Here is a 22660-nt window from a genome sequence, read left to right as displayed (position 1 = left end):
TGGCACCTCCCACCTCACACAGCACTAGACTCACCTTTTCCTTTAAAACAGTGGAGATGTGCTCTAAACAAAAAGACTTGAATTTGGGGTTTAGGCTCTATAGCAGGATGGTCTGCTGTTTGTCCAAATATCTTAAAAATTAGCCCATGTACAACACACAGGTAGAGCCAAAGTGAACACAACAGGGCACCCTAATGTAAAGGAGAGGTTGGAGGGAATCCTAAGAGTTTTGATAGAAAGCAAACAAACATACAAATGATAAAATAATTTGTACAGAGAAAGCCGAGAAAATATTGCACCACCTTCAAAAGATATTGGGGGAGGGGAAACATTGGAAGTTTAAATAAAGTAGCTGGGACTGAAATTTTAATTGATGTGTTGGAAGATAATACAAAGTCTGCCAGAAAACAGAAAAAAAAATGCATAGTGGCAATGTCCACATAGCACAGTACACAGCAGGAAGATCATATGCCGCACACAAGATCATGAGCATTCTTAACACAAAGGAAAGACACTGGGAGTACCAAGAGTGAAGAAATCAGTTACAATAAAGAACAATCACCCAACTCTCTAAAGGGGGCATTGAAACACAGGGAAAATGATCTCAGAATTCAGTAACTCAGAAAGACTTTCTAGCATAGGGAGCAGAGCTTCCAACTGGCAAGATAAGAAATGTGCCCTCCTCTCTTACAGAAAGATTTACACCAACAAAGTGAGGATGAAAACAAAGACAGAAAAAGGAAAACTCAAGAAATAAAACATATGACCAGAAAAGTGTTGGAAAAGCTCGGGCCTCAGAAACATAAGCGATTTATCAAAACCTGTCACGGGAAGGAAGGAAACTTGAGGGAGCCATAATCGAGAAGCTGGCAGAATGACACACACCTGTGATCCTACTCGTGTGGAAGCTGAGGCAGGGGGATTGTCAGTTCAAGATCAACCTGGGATACACTGAGATGAGAGAGGAGTGGGGGGAAGGAAAACTAAGGCGGGTGGAGGGAAGAAGGGAAGAGGGAATTTCAGGGATCTAGTTGAGACAGAAAGCAGCCACTGTACACTGGGCAGATCTTCCATGTACAACGAGTACCAGGGAAACCTATGTACTTATTTCTGATGTTCAAACAACAACAAAAAATGACTGTTAAACAGAACATGCACAGCCATGGTGAGCGATGAGCCACAAAGATAAATGGGAAGTTAAGTGAGCTCAGAAGAGTTAGCATCTCTCTACACAGGGGCCGGCTGTGACATTGCCTGGAGCTGGCAGGATAAGAAATAAGGGTAGAACTCACTGCTAGGACTCATGAGTTAGCAAAGAAAGAAAGTAAAAGCAATAGCCCAATTACAATGCTAAGCAGCTGCCACCAGAAGCACACTGGTGAGGAGGCAATACCCAGAAGTAGTCACATATCAGGCTGAAGCTGGGGTGTGGGCACATGCCCCTGGTGTCTGCCCAAGCCCAGGAAACACAGCAACAGTGAAGAGTCCCCTTGTGTCCTAACTCAGCGCTGTGATAAAATGTCATGACTAAGAGCCACTTGGGAAGGGGCGGGTTTGTTTGGCTCAGACTTCCACATCCCTGCTCATCATCAGAGGGACTCAGATAGGAACTCAAAGACAGGGCAGGAACTTGAAGACAGAAGCTGATGCAGAGGCCACAGAGGAGTGCTTACTGGCTTGCTCCTCATGGTTTGCTGGGCCTTCTGTCTTATGGAACCCAGGACCACCTGCCCAGGGATGGCAACACCCACAGTGAACTATTCCCTTCCCCATCAATCAGTAATAAAGAAAATGCTCTTCAGGCTTGCCTCCAGGCTGATCTCATGGAGGCGTTTCCTCAATTGAGGCTCCTCCTGATGACTCTGGCTTATGTCAAGTTGACACAGACCTAGGCAGCATACCATGTAAGCCACAAGTTATGAGCTGTAAAGACTCTCTGGGATGGGAGAATGATAATGCAGGAGAGGTTGTCCACAGTGGAGATAGGACATTCTACTCTGTTATGCTGTGGACTTAAAAGTGCTCTAAAAGTTCTTGTTTAAAAAAAAAAATGGTGCCCACCCACCTAGGGATGGCAGAGAAGCAAAGTGAGGCGCTCTCCCTTTTCACTGTAACTCCTTGTGCACTGTTGCAGTTATATATATATATATATGAGCAAACAGCTAAAACTCACAAAACAAACACACAATTACATATATCATGTTATCTTTAAATTCTTGTATCCAACACACCTAAAATCAAACAGTAGGACGGCAAGAGCTACACTCTATCTCCTGCATCTAGTGCTGTTTCAGAGTCTTGCAGGAAGCACTTAAGAGACACACTATTAGTTTATGCAAGGAAATAATAATGCCTACAACATTAGGGACACCTCGTGACAGCGGGATGCTTAATTACCCCCCCAGTGGGACAGATCACTTGGGCCGCTGACCAGCTCAGGATCCAGTTGCCACTGTCCTGAGGCTTTGGTGCCTAATCTGTGATGCAGGCTGGCGAACTTCCGAAGGTGCTGGGAAACAGCGCAGCACTGTGTCTTCAGCCTTTCACCGGAGGCCTGTGTACATGCTTGTTAAATAGTATGGCATTTGAAGACAGCTCATCATGGAAAAAGTAAACCGGGGATGACTTTGATGAACAATTCAATCCAAGGCATGCAGAAGAGAAGCTGGTGTTTAGAACTGGGAATAAAAGTAGGCAACTGGCTAACCCAGTTCTATCTGCTTCTGCATGGGCAACCAGAGCCCCAAAGAGAGTCTGGCTTGCAGATACCCAAAAGGACGTATGTGTGTGCGCGCACGCGCGTGTGTGTTAGGTCAGCCATCTGCGTACTGATAGGCATGCCTTAATAAAATAATCTGTCCTCAGAGAACATTCACTGGAAGAAAAACAGTGAACACTAAAGGATGTCTGCCTGATGTCATCAGTAGGCAAACCATCACGTGCAATAGCATGGGACAGACCCTGGGTCATCCTTGTGAGGGGACAGCTTGGGAGGAAAGACACCAAAACAAGAGACACACCAATACCAAACTGGCACATTCATTAGGTTAAGGTGCAGAGGCGAAGGGGACCCTGTACGGCTCGCTGTCTCTGCAGATCTAGATGAGGCGGTGAGCTGGACACAGCATGCCACTTGGAGACCCAGATCCATCCGAGAGATAATATGAATGTTTTGAAAATCTCTACAAAACCTGTGCATACACTGAGCATTCGTAATCTAAAATTCTGGAATTCTACACCTGACCTCACATGGCAACACAGAATCAAGCCTCACACATATCAAAAGTACAACAAAAACATATATAAAACATAAATGAATTCTGTACTTAAAGGTAGGTCTCACTCTCCACAGTATTTCATTGTATTTATGTAAATTAAATATTCACAAATCTGAAAAAAATTCTGACCCTCAAAACCCCTCTGTCACAAGCACATTTTGGAAAAGTGTGCTGTCCCTGTAGGAGTACTTCAGATATGCCAGCTGACAGTTTCCTCACCACTTACAGTTTGTATGTATGTGAGCACGTAAATCCATGCATGTGTGAGTATACAGGTATGTGCTTTTGTTTTTCAGGTGCTACCAACCTCGGTTTTTATTTTTAGATAACTTCTCTCCCTGGCAGTCTGGCCAGCAAGCCCCAGCATCCTTCCTGTCTCTGCCTCCCCAGGGCTGGGATTAAAAGCACACACTACCACGCCTGATTTTCTTTTTCCTAGAACATGGGTTCTAGGAATTGAAGTTGGTTCTTCATTTACTAACCCACCTCCCCAGCCCTAGTTCTGATTTTAGTAGTGAGATACAAAGACTCAGCAACATAAAAGAACATGTCACTCATAGAGAGGCAGCAAGATTTCCGGGAAAAAAAAAAAAAGGAAAGCAATACAACTTCTCTTTGAATGAAAGCTTTCCAGGGCTGCCTTACAAATACAGCTCTTCATGGTTTACAGAGCTCCGTCATCAGGGATCTGAGATCAAGACTCATAAATACACTACACATTAAAGAGCAGGATGGATATTGCTAAGAACATCCCTCAGAGCAAGAAACCTCCAGTGCAGCTGGCTTCCTGCCTTCCAAGACAGCCAGCCTCTACAGGCCTCAGGAACTCCAGCTTTACCTTGACCTTTGTAACAACCATGTGTGGGGACAGCAAAATAATCCTCGTGCTCATTTCACAGACGAGATAACTGCAGCCCTAAGATGTTAAACAGCACAGCCAAGTCCCCATAGCCCTGATTACACCAGGCAGTCATACCCATAAAGTCAAAAATAAGGAAGATAACTTGAGGACCTGGACATGCCCAAGCACTTAACAAGCAAATGTCAGGCCAACTCGCCTCTGCTCGGTGGCTTTGACGCAGAGATCTGGACAACTCAACACAACCTCACTGCTACCCAAACTCTACTAAAATCAGGAATCCGAAAGAAGAAAATGAAAGACACGTGGCCTTTAACTCAGAGTCATCTGAGCTCCAAACACAGAAAAGTGCGACACCAAATTCCTTCCCTGCATGTGGGCCAGTTGTGGTGACTCAGCACCACGAACTGGCTCCTGGGAACACGTGATGCTGATGGCACCCCTAGATCCAGAGGAAGCGTCCGCTGTGGAGAGATGCCGTTCCTGGGAATCTAAGGAATATGCTACCAGCCAGTGAGGCGTGGGTGCATCCCAACCACACAGCACCCTTCTTTAAAACACGGGTGAGACACGTGGCCACGGTGTGACCGCACAGCCACGCACAGCCACCAGCACACGGCGGGAACCATTTTCCAAAGCACAAACATCACAGTGGTGTTCCACTGAGCGTGTGTGATTCTGCCGCCGCTGCTGCTGCTGCTGTTTGCCGGTTTTGTTGTCAGTTCCGGCGGTCATGTGACCACAGGTCTGCAGGGTTATTATATTTTACATAAGATTCTGTAACCTAAGGGACTAAGTGCCAAGGACAGCCACAAGAAAAAAGAACAGTAAGAGTGAGGAAAGAGTTTGCAGCCATGAGTTCAAAGCAGGAAGGAACCTGGGTCTTGGAGGTGGGAAAGGGACAGGAATCAGTGAAGAAAAGTAGCAAGAGACTCAAGTCGTTAAAGAGCATCCCAGGGTGGTAAGGAGGCTTGTGCAAAGGCCGGGGAGCAGGAAACAGCAAGGGGCACAGGCACTCACACTGAGCAACAATATGGGGCAGCTTCCCATAAAAGCTCATGGTGAACCCCAGGAAAGAGGACATTTTGCAGCAGGCCCCGAGAGCCAGAAAGGAGAAATCTGGATGTGACAAAAGGCAACAGAAAACATCGTGCCGAGAAGTGACATGATAAAAATGGCTTTAGAAAGATTATCCCAGCAGCTGTGTGTAGGATGGTTTCAAGCCGAGAGAGACCGGAGGCGGGGAGATCTGCTGAAAGAATGTTCTCCTAATTCAAGCACAGTGTGGGGAGGCGTGGTCGGGCGGGCGCAGAGCCTGGGTGGGAGAGCAAGGAATTCTGGGAGCCGACCTCAGTTTCCCTGCCTGTAAAATGTGGGGCCTGATTCAGCAAGGACTCAGCCTGTTGCTGTTTGACTCAGCAGAATTCTGTCCTGAGCCCTCAGTAAGATCAAACCAGAGAGAAGAAACACAAAGTCTCAACTTCACGCCTGGCTTTGGCAAACTAAAGTTCATGCATTTTTATTACATCTTAAAGCCTCACATATACAAGATTGCTCCACGCTAAATAGAAACACTAGAGAACATTCTCAAGGAGTGGGCTGATGGATGCCCACCCTTCTCTTGCAGGCAGAGGACAAAAAGCTTTGGAGTGATCCCCACCCGGTGCCTCCTCCCGATCTTAGCGCAACCACGTCATTTCCTAAATGGTGCTCATCCATCATCCTCTCCCACCTCACTCACAAGCATCACCCACTGAAGGTGCCACTCATCTTCTGGACCTCAGTGTCCCCGCCCACTTGTTCCTCACTCACCCACTAGCACAGGAGTCCAGCTGCACCAGCAAAAATGCCTCATGATCATCCACACAAGCTCCACCGGAAGCGCATCTCGGGCTGGGGAGACGGCTCTGTCGGGGAAGCACCGGATGTGAAAGCCTGAGAACCTGGGTCCAGACCCCAAGCGCCCATATAAGAAGCCAGTCACCATGGCATATGCCTGTGGTATTAGCGCTCGATGTGCAGGGACAGGCTGATCCGTGGCCAGCCAGCCGTGCCAAATCATGAGCTCCATGTTCAGTGACAGCGCCTGTTTTAAAAAAGTAAAATAAACTAGGTGGGCATGATGGCCCAGTGGGTAAAGGCTCTTGCTGCCCAGCCTGACAACCTGAGTTTACCCCTCAGGGCCCACGCTGTAGGCGAGAACGGGTTCCTACAAGTTCTCTGATGTCCACACACGTACCCTGGCCCACGGCCCATGCATGCGCATGTGTGTGCACGCACATGCACATAATAAGTAAACATAAACAAACGAGTAAGTAAGTAATAAAAGAGGGCGACTGAAGAAGGCACCCAATTCTGATCTCTGGCTTCTGTGAGCACATGCACTTGAACACACACATAAACACGTATGCACATACACTGTACACACAGCAAGCCCAACCTCAAAGGCTCTCCCAAGCCCCGCCTCAGCTTCACCACTCAATAACGAATAAAATTCAGTGGTACCCTCACTTTCCTCAGGCTCTGGTCCAGACTCCAAGCATAGGTGAAGGAAGCCTTTGCGCATCACTCCTGAATCCCACCACACCCTGCGGTAGCTACCCTTACTGCCTAACACCACACTACCTACAAGATCATAACACACAGCACAAGCCCGGGTGTGCTGCTCTGACCACAGTCAGCTTAAAAATTCAGAACTACAGTCCCCGGGGAAAGCTACAAAAATCCCGCAGTGTGAGACATCCAAACATCAGTAGTCACTGTCCTAACCTAGTGAACTGACACATTTTTCACCATGTTTGAACTGACGAGCACAGAAGAAGTCAGAGCAGCTTCTGTGCTGGTTCCCAGGCGCTCCTGCTGCTCTTCTTCTGTGCCTCCATCCAATCCCCCTGGGATTCCCACTTCCCCGGTATCTCACACGGCTGTTCCTTACATGCCTGTCCCAAGCTCAAGACCTTCTGTGCCCTCCTGTCTTACAGTAATCCTCTCAATGCTTTCCCTAAGTAAACATTTAAACCAAGTATAATTATGATTTAATTAGTTCCTGTTCTTCCTATTCACTGAATTCCCTCATTTCCTCTCAGGGCCTTAGTGTACATAAATCAAAGCTTTATTAGCTAGAACTACAGAAAAGGAAACAAACTAACTGCCCCAAAACTGGACAGTTTTCTCAAGTACTTTAAAGTTCTTGTTCTGAGGTACATAGTGGCAATTCTTCAGAGAAATAAGCCTCATCCTTTCCCTGCAGAGAAGCAGGAAGATCTATGCCATATTGTTACACCAGGTATAAATTTTCAGGTTTATGTCCCACCCATAAAGACTACCTAAATTTTCAATGTGTCCGTGTTCCTATCTGCAAAAGAAAGATTGCCATTCCTCACTTAAGTCCACCGCGTTCAAAGTCTTAGTCTGTAACTGCTTGCTCTTTTAAGGAGAAATAAATGTAGGAGAAACAGGCATCAGAGTGACAGCTTTGGGTCATCTATCCAAAGTTAGCACCTGGGAACAGGGACTAATATGGGTATATTCTCACACTTAGCCATCACCCTCTCCCACCTCACTCACAAGCATCACCCACTGAAGGTGCCACTCATCTTCTGGACCTCAGTATCCCCACCCACTTCTTCCTCACACACCCATTATCACAGGAGTCTTGCTGTGATGATCTGCACCAGCAAGATCATCACCATAAGCCCCTGCAGAACAGCATCTCAGGCTGGGGAGATGGCTCAGTCAATGAAGAATTTGATGAGCACTATTTAGGAAATGACATAAAGCCAGTGAACCACTTGAGAAGGAGCATCTTGGGGACACAGGATGAGCACACTTTTTTAGAAGTTACAGAGTGCAGAGGACACAGAAGGTGGTTGCTGTCTGTATAGCCATGATGGGTCCCAACGGGCCCAGGACTAAGCTCCCAGGACACCTTACTCCAACACTCTCGGCCACCACTTCCATCTTGTCATTTATAATTTTCAAAGGAGAACCCAAGACCTCCTCCTCCTCCTCAACACACACACTGCACTCAGCACAGAACACATAGTCAGAAGTTTGAAGCCAGGAGGACAGACTTCCTTGGCGCTGTCTCCCACACAGGTATGCAATGCCCATACTAAGCCTCTACAGAACCTATGCCAGACTGGTGCTCCAGGCCCTGCTCCAGGCAAGCCTCCAGGCCCCACCTCTCTGCTTGCCATGCACAATACAATCTTCGTGTCTGTGCTTCTCCCCTGACCGTGGAATTTGCAGGCTGGGGATTAAGTCTGATTCATTTTGTAACCAAGGGCACATGAAGACAGCTTGTCATCCAAGGGGTACCGGGGGCAGGCGCAAAGCAACAGTGTTTACTGTCCATCATCCCACAGGTGACAGCAGGAAGTCAAGGAGGAGCCGAGGCGCAGCTCCTCCTCTTTATTCTAAAGCCACAGTAACTTTAGCACGTCAGTGCAGTGAACATGGACTGTCAAGGGTACAATACTGTAAGAAGGGTTTGGACATACCACCTGTCCCGCCCACAAGTGCAGGAAGATAAAAATGGGGGACCCAGGGCTGGAGAGATGGCTCAGTGTTTAAGAGCACTGTCTGCTGCTCTTCCAAAGGTCATGAGTTCAATTCCCGGCAACCACATGGTAGCTCACAACCATCTATAATGTGAACTGATTCCCTCTTCTGGCAGATGTAAATGCAGATAGAACATTCATATACATAAAATAATAAATAAATCTTTTTTTTTTTTTTAATGGGGGACCCAGAGCCTAGGATACACTCTGGCGCTAGGTTCAGGGATAAAAATAGGTTCCTCCTGTATAGTAACAGGAAGTGACTAGTTCTTTGTGTTGGGGGTGGGGGAATAAGCCTGAGAAAAAAAAGCCAGAAACTTAAGAGTTAGTGGAAGGACAAAGCCAGGGACTGAGAAGAAAGCAAATCCCTTGTAGCCCCTAAAATGTTATGATGTCCTCAAAAGGAAGACACCAGAACATGGTGAGAGTCAGAAGACAGCTGGGAGATAGAGATGGCGAGCACTGCAGCTACTCAGAGGGCATGGCACTGTGAGGTCTATTTACAAGTCGCAGGAGCCGGCAGAGGGACAAGGCTAGCAGTACCTGTTGCAGGCAGAGGGGGAAAGGAAGAAACTTCAGCCACCAACCATCTGGCCAGGGCACCTTCCCAGGTGGAAGAGTGGGCCCTGAGATGAAGATTTATTTCCAGACTGGACACTGTTCAGAAACTAAATTTAGCCAGCTTGAATTCTTTTTTTTTTTTTTAATGCTATCCCATTAAGCCTTTTCATAGAGGAAGTCTACATTTCATTACAAACAGAACACAGCGTTCTCGGATCAGCTGGAGGCACAGGAGGGGCAGCTGCGAGGTGCACACAATCGGCAGACACACAAGTGAATCTGGGGAGAAGGGAGGCTCCAGGCAAGTGAACCAAGGGACTCCAGCCACAGTTGCCTTGAAGAATCAAACTTCAAAAAGGATGTGGTCATTCTTTTAAAACATAACTCAAATTAAAGCAACTCTTGAATTTGCCTTTTTTGTTGCCATGCCTTTGTGACTCAGACCTTTCTCAAATGCTCACCAGCGCCTTCCTTACCTGTTGGTTTAAATTCTTTGATCCTTTACTTACATATAAAGCCTGTTCTCCTTCTCAGGGTGCTTCAAGTATCACATGTGTTATGGCTTTTTCTGGGCCAGCACAAAAACATTCTAAATATTCTGTCATGTCTCTTGAGCCTCTGTTTTGTTGTTTGGAGCCTAGGCTTCCTTTGACACTTTAGGGAGTCCTTGCCTATACTCTTACTGGCCTCTGTTACCCCTTCAACTGCAGAAACTGTACAAAATAAGCATTCACTTGTGGAACTGATGGCCTAAGACACAGTTGGGCAATTGTTTTAAGATTCCTAGGAGTGTCTACATTATGGGAGTGACCAAAGTTGTACCCAAGGAGTTCCTATCAGATTCCTGGAACCCATAAATGTAGCTTTTTTTGGGAAAATGTCTCTGCAGGTATGTTCGTCAAGGACTTATGGGTGAACGTTTTCTCCCAGGATACTGAGAAGGGCCTAAGAAGACCAGAAGTCTCCTGTGGCACAAAGATTTAGATATATTGAAGATGAAGAAGCATATTAATGCAGAGACTTAGGAGATTATATTGATGTGGCCACAAGCCACAGAACACCTGAAGCCCCTAGAAGCTGCAAGAGGCTGGAATGATCCTAGACACCTGGATTTTATACTCCCAGCACCCAGGGCTGCAAGATAGAATGTTTATGTCATTGCAAACCACCATTAACTTGCAATGGCGGTTTGCAAGTTAATATGCAGTTTATTATAGCAACCTCAATAAACTAAATACACCCTTAGCCAATTTATTAGAGGAAAATTATCTAGAGTTTCTGAAAATAAACAAAAGAATCAGAAAGTAAAAGCCAATTTGGGGTAAAGCAACTTAAGTTTGAATGAACGGAAGGAAGGAAGGAAGAAAGGAAGGGGCTATATTATATTCTAGAATATTAAACATGGGCTAAAATAAAACTGTCAATAATAATTTAGATTTCTTTATATAATATAGAGTTCTTAGCAAAAACTAAAAAAGCAGTTGTCAACCTTGATTTAAAAATTGAGATAACTGTGAAGCCGTGCACTAAGCAGCTCAGACATATTCCCACACCACAAAATCAACGGTGAGTGTTAACTCACTAATTTATACCTCTACGTAATTTCTAAATATTTAACAGATACTAAAGAACCAGCAGAACCAGCAAAAAAAAAAAAAAAAAAAAAAAAAAAAAAAAGACAATGGATGGAAACAGCCCAAACGGTCTCCTATCCCATCCCCACATAAAGGTGAGAACAAAATACTTGTGAACAGAGAAGACTCTGAAAAGATGGACAGCATGATGATAGACAGCATGACAAAAGTTAACAAGGAGAAAAAAAAAGATCTGGCAGCTAAGGAAATACATCACCAAGCTCTACAATAAAATCTTGACCTCTGGGTTTTCCCTTATTCTTGTTCCCTTGAAACATACAAATGCATTTCAAAGAGGAACCTAAATGTATTACAGAAGAAAGATTTAAAGAAATAGGGCACTCATAAGCAAAACCAAGAGAACTGCGCACAGCAGGTGATAAATGCCTTGGATGGCTGATGGCTATCGCCGAGCATTGGGCTTGACCCAGTGCACACACAAGAATTTTCTTTTAAACTACAATATTTTAAGATGATACAAGAAAAGGACCTTGTGGATAATGAGATGGCTCAATCAGTAAAATGCTTGTCATGCACATAAGAGGACCTGAGTTCAGATCCTCAGCACCCATGCAAAAAGTTGTAATGATGGTACCGGGAGGGCAGAAACAGGCAAATCCCTAAAGTTTGCTGGCCTCATCTAAGCACTGAGTGAGCTTTAGGTTCTGTTCTTTCAAATCAGAATAGATGGAGAGAAACTGAAGAAGACAGCTGACACTAACCTCTGGTCTCCACACACAGATGCACATGTAAGTGCATGCATCTGCATGCACACACAAGCACGTGCAGGCACATGAAACACATTACACACAGAGAGGAGGGGCCAGGTATTTCTCCCTTTTTTTTGTTTGGACTCCAGCATTCTGCAAAGAAGGAAAAGTAAAGGTCTCTCTCTTTCTCTCTCTCTCTCCTCTCTCTTTCTCTTTCTCTCCCTCCATTCCTCCCCCCCCCCATCCCTGTGTACCTGTCTCACTTCTGGCAACCCAGAATCTCTGCACTCACACACAATTTAAAAGCAGCTTGTGATATATGACTGCTGTTTTAACAATTTCCTCTGTGACTGAAACAGTTCGTCCAACAGGGAACCTACTTAAGCCAAAAAGTAAACAACTCAAAATAGCTTCAGGAAGTCCCTGAAGCTGACCAGATTCACTAGGTCTCTTCTTGCTGGAGTGAGCAATAAAAGCTGTGAAGAAGACTCAGAAAAGCTGAGCAACAAAGACAACTGAGACCAGACCAGCTGCCTAGAAAAAGCAGAAATCATCTGACCTGCCTGGAAGAGGTTAAGAGCAACTGAGTCCCTTGGAAAAGACACTCTCCAATCTGTTGAGCTCCCTGTAGGCTGTGCAGTGAGCTCCAGGGTACCAGCTTTGTGAGTTGTCATCCATGCTGGGCCTTGGTAATGCAGCTGTCTTTTGGTTATTTCTGCTCCTGTAAGTAATCCCTTACCTATATCTCTGTAAATGACCCCACTAAAATGCATGGTTCATAAGTTGGTCTACCATCCCTATCTGAGATGAGTAGATGTGTGTGCTGTGTCTACTCAGCGTGTCAAACAACAGTGACACACTGAGCCAGCTTTAGGAAGTTCACAGACACAGAGAATGGTGCTTGTCAGTTTCCCCTGTGGCTGAAATGTTAGGGATGTTCCCTGCTTGTACCTGGTCTTTAGTCTTTTCCTGATCCCCAACATGAACCACGTCCTTCCAACATTCCCCCAAACCCTATTAACCATAGAACTACAGATTTTCTGCTAGTGAATCCAATCATATGGATGAATAAATGATAAACCATGCCTGGATTTGAGGAGAGTTCTACTTCTGTATATATTTATGATATTGAAATTCTCTCTTCTCTTTAAGTTGCACACAGAGCAGCCATGTTTAAGACCTGTTTAAATTACAAAACCATCACCTGCTGCAGGTGGGGAGTTAGGTTCAGAAGCACATCACAGACTATTGGCTGTGAAAGGCTGATGTTAAGGGAGCCCAGTTTTCCACAGCCATCATCCTCCACAGGGCTATAGGGGAACAAGGGACAATTTAACCTGGAAGCAGATTAAGATTAATCAATGCCTCAAACAGGGGCTCCTGCTCTTGGCCATAATTGGTAGATGTGAAATGTGAAACAAGGACTTTCAGAGATCGATAGCAAGGTTTCTTCCCCGCAAAGGTGAAACAAAAGGATTACCCAGTGGCATGGCCAAACTCTCCTCTTCCCCTTCTGAGTCTGTTCAGGTCTACCCCCTGCCACACCTGCTGGTAAGTGTGACAAAGACAGAGGCAGACAGAAAATACGCAGAAGGCTGGGCATCCGCTCCTCCCAGGCCACCTTCCACATGCTGTGCTTCCCTGCGGAGGATACACTAGGTGACCATGGAGATCTCTCTCCTGACCATGAGCCACCAACTAAACTGCTAGAATACAGAACATGTGCCCTGCGGGAGACACCCACAGGCCCAGGAAGACACCCACAGGCCCGGGAAGACACCCACGGGCCCGGGAAGACACCCACGGGCCCGGGAAGACACCCACGGGCCCGGGAAGCCCATGCGACAGTTTAATAGAGCCAAAGGCCTGCTTGCATCGTGTTAGCACCAGCTCGGGGCAGCTTCAGCACTTGAAATCCTGATGGCTCAAATGCTGCTGGTTGTTGGCATGCTTTTTAATAAAGATGTCGCCCAAGACAGTGGAAGACACTGCTTCCACAGAAGATACATGGTGACATTTGCAGGAACCCTAACTGCTAACAAATATTCAAGTTGTTTCGGTGTTGGTACTGTGTGTGTGTGTGTGTGTGTGTGTGTGTATGAATCACTCAGTCACTATCAGTTCAGCATTTGAATATGCATGGTAAAATCTCTATCTGAATCTATTCACTCATTGGTTTGTTCATTCAGCAAATGGTGGATTGGTGCCTGATGCCAAAAATGTGTTAGGTATTTGGGTTTCAACAGTGATCAAACTAAATGAAACCTCTGCCCTCTTAGGGCATCTGTCCCAATGAGAGGCGACAAATTTCAGCTGTGGAGCCACCACCACTATGGTGTGCCAGACTGTGGCAATGATATTCTCTTTTCCTCTGCTTCCTACTCAGCAACATGCAGATGGTACCACACAAAACTTCACACTGGGAACTTATTTCATTAACATTCTGAACACCTGGAAAACAGTAAGCACTCAATCAGTGTTGCCCGTTATTAGGCAACTGTTATGAATAAGTTAAGTTACACGGCATAGGAGAAAGCAGCAAGGGAGAAGGGCTGAAAGCTTTGAGGCACAGGTATACGAGGGAAGGAGAAACAATGTGGGGGAGATCATGCACTGTGGCGGGCAGCTGGCATGACACCCCTGATTATGGATGTAGCTGTGGGTGCACAGACTAGCCAAGAGGCGGTGGTGGCAGAGGGATGTGTTGAGGCTGAGCCATGATGTGGCTGACTATCGGGAGACAGGACTCACAGAGCCGAGTCCTTGCCTGGCTGCCAGGCGCCCTCCAGTCTTCCCATCATGGCAAGGACGGGGGCTGAAGAACATGGAGGTATAGGGTGCACTGTCTGTAATCTGTTTCCTGTCTGTAATCTGTTTCCTGTCTGTAATCTGTTTCCTTTACTTCACAATAGAGGAAGATCACATTGTGCCATTAAATATTTAGGCTCCACCTTTTTATGTCTATGCATTTTTATATTGTTAGAAAATGTATCCTGTCGCTTTTTTCTTCATTTCAGTATTATTCCAGGAAACAAAGCTGTAGAGAGTGTCCAATTAGCTAATCTTGTTAGTTCATGGTTATGTCCTTAGGATAAGCTCCCAGAAGTGAATATCACAGAACATCCTACATGCAAAGAAAGTTTTCTTTTGATTGAGTGTTGTGATGTTTAAGAAATACCATAGAAACAAGAAAGGGGTAAATTGAAGAAACTTACTAAGTATTTCTACTGTTTGGTTGCCTGCAGGAAAAAAAAAAAAAAGAGCTGTATAACTCATCTTTCACAACAAAAATAAAACTTTGAATCTAATTATAGTGATAAACCAGAACATTTTGTTTTAGATTCAGCAATGTTACACAGTCAAATGGCCCCAATATATTCCTGAAACTAACTTTCAGCCATTTGTGAAAATCTCTACATTGTCTATAATATAGATTCTACACTTAGCTTTTATCAGAAAATAGTTTAAATAGATTTTTCTTCAGAAACTGTCAAAATGTTATGGTGTCATATTATTTTAAGGAGCCAAAAGTTTAACATTAAAAGCAAATAAACACGGTATATGCAAACCCATTACCGTTAATAAAGTTTCATATCTCACTTAGATGCACACAACTCAGAGAAGCAATGGGTTATGATCTGACTGAGACCCTCACGGTGGCTGTACAGTTAGGCTAGCTGCTGTGGAGTTACTTATCATTCCAGTGTTTATTGAGCAGCAAGGTCCACAACACTGTGACAGACATTGCGGACTGGTAGTTCCATCCCTTGCACAGCTATCTGTCCAGGACCAAGGACAGCGAATAGCCCAGGCACTCCAGTGAGCTTTCCATGGTCTGCGCCCTCCTAGAGCACAAAGCAAGGACGGGGAGGATGAGGTCATCTGGCATGGGGCCTGGGAAATATGCCACGGGGAAGCAGTGTTCAACTAGGTCTGAAAGAGTAAGTATGAGAGAAAGATGGAAAATGAAATAGTATTAGGGTTTGGGGAGACTGCTCCGCAGTAAAGTACATTTGATCTTCTTCCGGGGACCCAAGCACGGCTCCCAGAACCCACATGGCTGCTCACAACTCTGCAACTCCAGTTGTTACCACAATTCTGACTCCCTCTTCTGATCCAGGGGTACTAGACATGCACACAGAACACACATACATGCAGGTAAAACGCACATAAAAAATTTTTTTAAAGGAAAGATTATTAAGTATGACAAAAATATGGTCAAATCAGAGATGTAAAGCAACATAGAGCTACAAAATGGAGTGGTATAGGGTGGGTCGGGGATCCCCACAAAAGATACTGTGATGGTAGAAGAACAAAGAGGAGCTGCAAGTCAGAGCGGGGAGAACCCCAGCCCTTGCTGGGTAGAATGCATCTTCTGGGATCATTCACTGACACACTAGCTCTTCCTGAGCCGGCAGTAGGGGGCGATTAAAACCAAAGACACAACGCTCACAACGCTTCCATTTTAGCAAATTTGGGAAACAACACGGTGTAAGGCATGCCTGGGGCAATTGCTGGCCCAAGGGAGCCTTTCTGAGACAAACACCTACGAAACTTCACGGGGGGGGGGGGGGGTTGGGGGGGTAGCAGGAAGTGGCGATACACCAGAGGTGAGTGAGGGATAACAAAGCTGGCCTCTACTTGGTGATAACTGTGTTTACAATTTTCCAGCCTCATGCTGATACAGAAGGGAATCCATACGACCCTTCCATTTTTTGCTTCCAGTACAGCTACTTGGACAAGTTATAACACACCCAACCATAATACAGGCTTTTTGTTAGCTAATTTTGCCCAACTATAGGCTACTGCCAGTTTCTGAGTGCATTTAAATCAGGCAAATCCATAACATCTGGTGGATGTCTTTCTGGTACTTTCAATTAATAAAGTGTCTTCAGGTGGCAGCCTCATTTTAATTTTAGAAGCACTTGTTAAGCATAAGAACTCTGTCCTTATGCCGGTACCTTCAGCATGTTATGGTTGCTTACCCTACAATAAAACATCATGTACCAGGCTTTAGGAAATATGCAGATACATAAAAGTCAAAAGCTTGAGTTTCCACAGGATATACATCATGGTTCACACATATTTTTAATATTAACTATAGATGTTTGTGAATGATGCAAAGGCATGAAGACTGGCTGTCTCACCATCTCGTCCCTGAGATAGCATGTGACTTACGGACAAACACACATGCTCTCTTCTGGATTTCCATCTTAGTGTATCATAGGACACATCAGGAAAAACACTGCTGCATTTATACAACAGCTACTCTATTACAGCCCAACTCCTCTCTAGATGATCTGCTTGGGAAAGAACCTACACGATTCTTATGTATTTGTGATGTCCACCCAACAAGGTAACCAGGTAAAGGTTTATGTATTTGGGGTTCTGTTGATATGGCTCCTAGGGAGCTCATAGTTAAATGCAACCCTCACAAACTTCTTTAACTCTGATGGTCATTACCTTGTTGGCCCTTTCTATTTTATTAACCCTTCTTCCATGCTTTTGTCGGTTAAGTCCACTTAAATTTGTTTGTTTGAAGGATTAACAAGTAAATATATAAATAAGCAAGAATGCTACAATGTTCTCGAAAGTCAGGGTACTCTGATAACTTCCAGCACTGGTGACCCGAACTGAGCTGTGACTGGCTTTGTCTCTTCATAACTGAAAGAGTCGAGACATACTGAACATTCTGCACCATTCTTCTCACAGCGACACTGCCATCAAGTCATTTAATCCACGTCGTCGTCCCACCAAGTTAATATTCTATCCCCCCCCTTTTGGCGAAGGGTAAGTAAAACACAGCAAGGCCAGCCAGGTTGCTAAATGGCACTCAGTTGTGTAGGCAGGTGACAGTAGACCTGAACTCAGTCACCCTTTAGACCAACAAGATGAAATGGCACTTGTCAGCTTGCGCAGAAACAGCAGCATGAATGTCGATTAAACACAAGAGTAGACCTCTCCATATTGCCTGGCTACTGTACTGGCTCTACAGGACAATTGCATTCTTTCATTTTCCTTTGTGTTTTTGTGCCTGTTATTTGGCCACCCTCTCTATGCCCAGCATGGGGTATCATTTTTAAACAAATGAATAACTATATCTAAAGTTACCTAAATTTTTTGCTACCATTTTATTGAGGGGTATGTCCAAATGCCTATTCCTTTTCAATATAATCGGTTCAAAATTGTTTATTGTTCTGGTAGAAACACATAAGAAGAATAACAGAAAAAAAAAAAAAACATCATCTGAGAACGAACAAATCTAGCTCCAAAAATGAATGCTTTTACTTGGAAATCTCTGAATAAACTAAAAACCTACATATACCACTTGACTGTCGTCAACAGAAGACCCAATCCAAAAAGAGAATTTCCACATCTACATAGCTGAATCAACAGGTAAAGAGGTTTGGCCCCTCTCTCCTCCTCAGACAGGGGCTGTGGAATTCAGGTTTATTTTTTAGAGAGGCTGTAAGCTGGCTACAGCAACTTCAATTCTTCTATCTTTTCATCCATATTTCCTAAAAGTTTCTTTTCTCAAAAGTCACATAAAAATTTTATGTTTGAGTTGAGTTCCACATTCTTTAATGACTGAACAACCTGACAAAGTCACATAGCCTGTGACATGCCCTGCCAATCATGCATCCCACTCTTGGAAGGAGGTGGCCCACCACAGCCACACCCCAAGCATGGGACCCCAAAGCAGAATAAATTCACACTCATGGCCGATTTCCCAGCAACCAATAAGGTCACTAGTTCTTGAAAGGTCAGGAAAGAAAGGCTGAATGTTGAAGTATTGGCTTTTTATCACACGAGCAGGAAAATCTCCCCAGCAACCCTAGATGCAAAATCTCTCACAGGGTCCCACCCACAGAGAACAGCAGTGGTTCCCCTGGGCCCACTAAGAGGACCCTGTAAAGACACCCTGAGCTACTGATGGAGGATGGAGAAGCCATCTCATTTTCAGAGAAACTGGCAGGATCAAGAAAATCAGCTGGTTAACTCCCATCGCCTTTGCCCAATAGATTAAGAACCAAATATATTGTGTGCCACTGCTCTGAAGCTCTGGAAGGCAGAGCTGACCGAGGGCAGCTGCAGGTTTGATGCCAGCATGGGAACCTACAATCCCACACTTTGTCAGAAGCAGATCCCAGACCCTCGGCCTCCTGAAAACTGGGAATGCTTTTGTTATGGATGCAGGTGAATTGCCACCCTTAAGACCCCCACACACAAATACTAAGAAACAACTGAGCATATTTCAGTAGATGCTAATAAAATGCAAGTGCTTAGGAGACAGTAAGCAAAGGCTAGTTAAAACTATGGTTGATGGAGAGCAATTTTAACTGCATGGAATGTTTTCCCACTAACTTCCTGTGTGGTAAAGCTCTAATTCTTTTATAGCCAACATACTGCAACGCTCTAAATATGACTTCCATCTGGCCAAAATGATGAATCACAGCTATTTTTACTGTAGCCAGTGCATGATCATGGCATATCCATTCCAAGGGTCAATAAATAATATTTAATTCACTTCCTCATAAATTCTACAATCAAAGTGTGTATCATTCCACTCCTTGGGCAACTGAGATGAAGGGGTTGTTTTTTTTTCTGCCTCAAATACAATTATAAAAGAATATTATAGCATTAAAAATCGTGTAACACTTAATAAAATACTAGAACTTTTTAGTTCTGCAGTTGATCACGTTCTTGGTACATCAATTAAATTCTGAGAAGCATATTTTTGCTTCTAATATTCAATGTGGAGTTTCTATCACTGTCAAAAATGAAGTGGACAAAAACAGGAGAAGCAACAGATTGCAGCTGCAGGGACATGCTGACGTCACTCTGGAGGAGTGACAACACAGCTACCGAACTGCCGGACTCACAAGTGCCCTCCCCAGGCCCGCCCGCCTCCTCTAGTGCTAACCTCGCTGTGGCTGCAGAAGGCCGAGGGCAGCAGTGAGAACAGGGGTGGACACTGCTCAGCCTGGAAGGTTTCTCTAGAGAAAAGAGAAGGTGTGCGTGTTGGCCCGTGGGGGTGGGGGTCTGCGCGTGTTAATTTCAATTCTGTTCCTTTGAGTTATTTGTCACGGCGTTCATCTACCAGTTGCTGTATGGCCCTTTGACCTAAAATACAAGGTACAGGTCAGAGCGAGGGCGCATGGCTGGGCTTAATGGAAGGGATGATCTCAGCGGGGACTAGGGGGACCGAAACACGGCCAGCTCACAGTAGCATCTCTGCGGGCAGCTTTACTAGATGGGCCCTCCGGAGTGGAGAAGTGAGGCAGCCGGGGACCCCTCCCCATCCTCTCTTACTGGGTTTATGTCTCTGCCCATGCAGCTGTGCTCTGCCAGAGGACTCCCCGTGGCCTGCCAGCCGTGCGGCCAGATGTGGGGCATAAAATATTCTAATTTGTTCTCTTCCAAGTAATGAAAAAGTCGCATAATCTAAAAGAAAGGGCTATACACAGTCTACAATTACCATGGAAGCCAAGTCTGCGTGAGTCACCCAACTGCCTGCACAAGACAATTCGGCTACTGGAGAACCCTGATTAATGGCATTTTTTAAACACCAGAGTAACAACCTGATCTGCCAAAAATTATCATTTCTCACCGTATCACCAATTTTTTGGCCTTGGCTATGTAGCACCTTCCACAGAGAAGATGAAGATGAAAATCATGTCATAATGTACTTTAAGTATGTGTGTGTGTGTGTGTGTGTGTGTGTGTGCGCCCGCGCGTATGTATTGGAGAGGCTGAATTAAGTAAGCCAGCTTCCGACTTGCACACTGCCCTGAAGCGGCCCTGGACTACTTCGGGCCACCTTAAGGCTCCAGGTTGTTTTCTCATTACAAATGCAATTAGTTCACGGAGTGGACAGTGAGAGTGGACGGCGAAACGCGGGCGGCCGGGATCCAAGGTAGCGGTCAGCCCTCAAGGTTGCAGGCTGATGTTCCCACCCTGGTCACCAACATCCATCCCAGGGCTCCGCATCCCGAGAGCTTCCTCCCGCCTCCGAGTATCAGACGCCAGGGCAGCCTGCTGCGCTTTAATCTCCAGCCCCGGACCGCCCACATCCTGGGCTGGCCGAGTTCGGCGGCAGCCAGGGCGAACTCGCGGGCCGTGGTTTTTCACGCCCATCGAGACAACGCAGCCGCCGCCGCTAAGTCAGTCACGCATTTGGATTCCGACCCGGGCCGGAATCGGCATCCCTGTGCGAGAAGCGACATGCGGGCGGCTGGCAGCACGTCCCCGAAGTGGAGGAGCGCCGCACAGGGTGCTGTGAGTTTCGGGTGCGAATCGCTACAGCAGCCGCGGCGCTCCGAGGTCCCCTCCACCTGCGTGCGACACCCTGCGCCCGCCTAGGGGCCGCCGGCCGCCCTTGCCCACCTCCTGGAACTCGGCGTGGAGCCCCGGCCCCCCGCCTCGGGTCCCCGAGGGCTCCGGGAGGGCGGGGGAGAGGGCCCCCCGGGCCGCCCGAGCCCACCTGGCCCGCGGCGCCTGCCGCCCCGCACCCCTGCGCCGCGCAGGGCTGTAATAATCACATCCTCATTATTTCTCGTGCGATCGTTAGGGAAGGAGCCCGAGAACAGCAACAGCAGCTGCCGGGGGAGGCTTAGTTACAAAACCCTGCGCCGGGGAGCGCTTCGCTTAGCAACCGCCCCGAAAGGAGCCCCCGGGCTCCCGGCTCGCACTCGGAGGGCCCAGCCGCGGCGACCCCCTCCCGGCCCCGGGCCCGGGCCCCGCCGGCCGCCAGGGGCCCCTCCCCGCCCCCGCGACCCCGGCGCCCGGAACCCCGGCGCCCGGCCCCTTGCATCCCTTCCCAGCCTGGGGCCGGGCGGCCACCTGCGCTTGGGGGAGGGGAAGCCCGGGTCGCTGCCCGCCGCCCACCGGAGCCCCTCGCCGGCCGGCGCCCCGGGCTGCACCCCCGTCCCCGGCCTCGCGGAGCGGGGAATTTCACACCTCCGCCTCGCTCCCGCACCCGGGGAGCCCGTGTGCCAGCAGCCCTGACACGGGGCGCTGCGGCCGGAGAGGAGCCGGCGGCGGAGCCCGGGGCCCCGGGCGCCCCCAGGGTCGTCCTCCCACTCCCGGAGCGTGCTCCCCGGAGCCCCCTTCCTCCCCCAAGGCGGCCGCCCGGGAAGGGCCCACGCCGGCCAGTCTCGCAGCACCGCCCCCTCCCTGCCCCGACGGCACTCGCCGCTCAGCGCCCCGGTCCCCGCGTCCCGGTGCCCGCGGCCCCGCGCGTCTCGCACCTTCCTCAGAGCGGACATCCTCGGGCTCTGCGAGTTCAGTGGGCGCCGAGCGACATGGCAGGGTGGCCACCCCTCAGGCCAGGCGGCGCGCACGGCACAGCCGCCGGCCCCCAGGCTCGAGGAGCCTCGGGTCCAGCGCGTCGATCCTCTGTCTGTCCGCCACCGCCGCCGCCACCGCCGCGGCCACCGCCACCGCCGCCGCCGCCGCCGCCGCCGCCGCGCGCTCCGACCCCGTTCGAGCCCGGCGCACGGTCGGTCCTCACGGCCGGCGCCTGCGCACTCGGCGCCCGGGGAGGCACCGGCGCACTGGGGGGCGGCTGGTGCGTGGCTCCATCTGAGCGAGGGCCCAGCGCCGCGCGCCTAGGGGGAGCGCTCAGGCCGCCGAGCGGCTGCTAGTGACGAGCCTGGCCCGGAGGTCGCGCTGCGCGCAAGGGGGCCCGGGAGCCCGCGCACAGCGGGTCCCAACTGTTGCGCGCAGAGCATTGGGTCACTCGAGGACAGTAAAGGTACCGAGCCGGGGAGCAGGGAGGTCCCACGCCGCAAGGGCTCGGTGTGTTCGCAGTCAGCGTGGGAACCCCACGCGCAAGTCAATGCTCCTGGGAAGGTCCAGCTCGGTCTGAACCGAGATGTGCCCAACTCTGCTGGGTGAAGTCCTACTGGGCTCTCAGGTCAGAGAGGGAGCGCTAGAAGACCAAATTTCTTCCAAAGCTTAGCGTGACCACAGAGCTGCTCTCGGGCGCAGTGAAACGCAACCTGTTTCCACCTGTTACCTGCCCGCCAGTAAACTGCTGCTGCCGTGCCCACAG

At 47.8% G+C, this 22660-nt stretch overlaps 1 protein-coding gene across 3 annotated transcripts in view; it reads right to left on the bottom strand.

The window, feature by feature from the left end:
• Dlgap2 (DLG associated protein 2) overlaps positions 1-22117 on the bottom strand; it is a 715977-nt gene extending 693860 nt beyond the window's left edge. For 2 of the 3 annotated variants that reach the window (XM_060381433.1, XM_060381435.1), the window contains exon 1: positions 21855-22074. The gene's annotated coding sequence lies outside the window, so the exon portion shown is untranslated. Of the gene's footprint in view, positions 1-21854 lie in introns of all 3 variants that reach the window. The other variant, XM_060381432.1, reaches the window with a different exon arrangement.
• Positions 22118-22660: the final 543 nt, after the last annotated feature.

The sequence above is a fragment of the Meriones unguiculatus genome, chromosome 4 (genome assembly GCF_030254825.1).
Source record: "Meriones unguiculatus strain TT.TT164.6M chromosome 4, Bangor_MerUng_6.1, whole genome shotgun sequence".
NCBI classification, from domain to species: domain Eukaryota; kingdom Metazoa; phylum Chordata; class Mammalia; order Rodentia; family Muridae; genus Meriones; species Meriones unguiculatus.
Note: the sequence above shows the minus strand (reverse complement) of the source record. Positions and strands in the feature narration are given on the sequence as shown.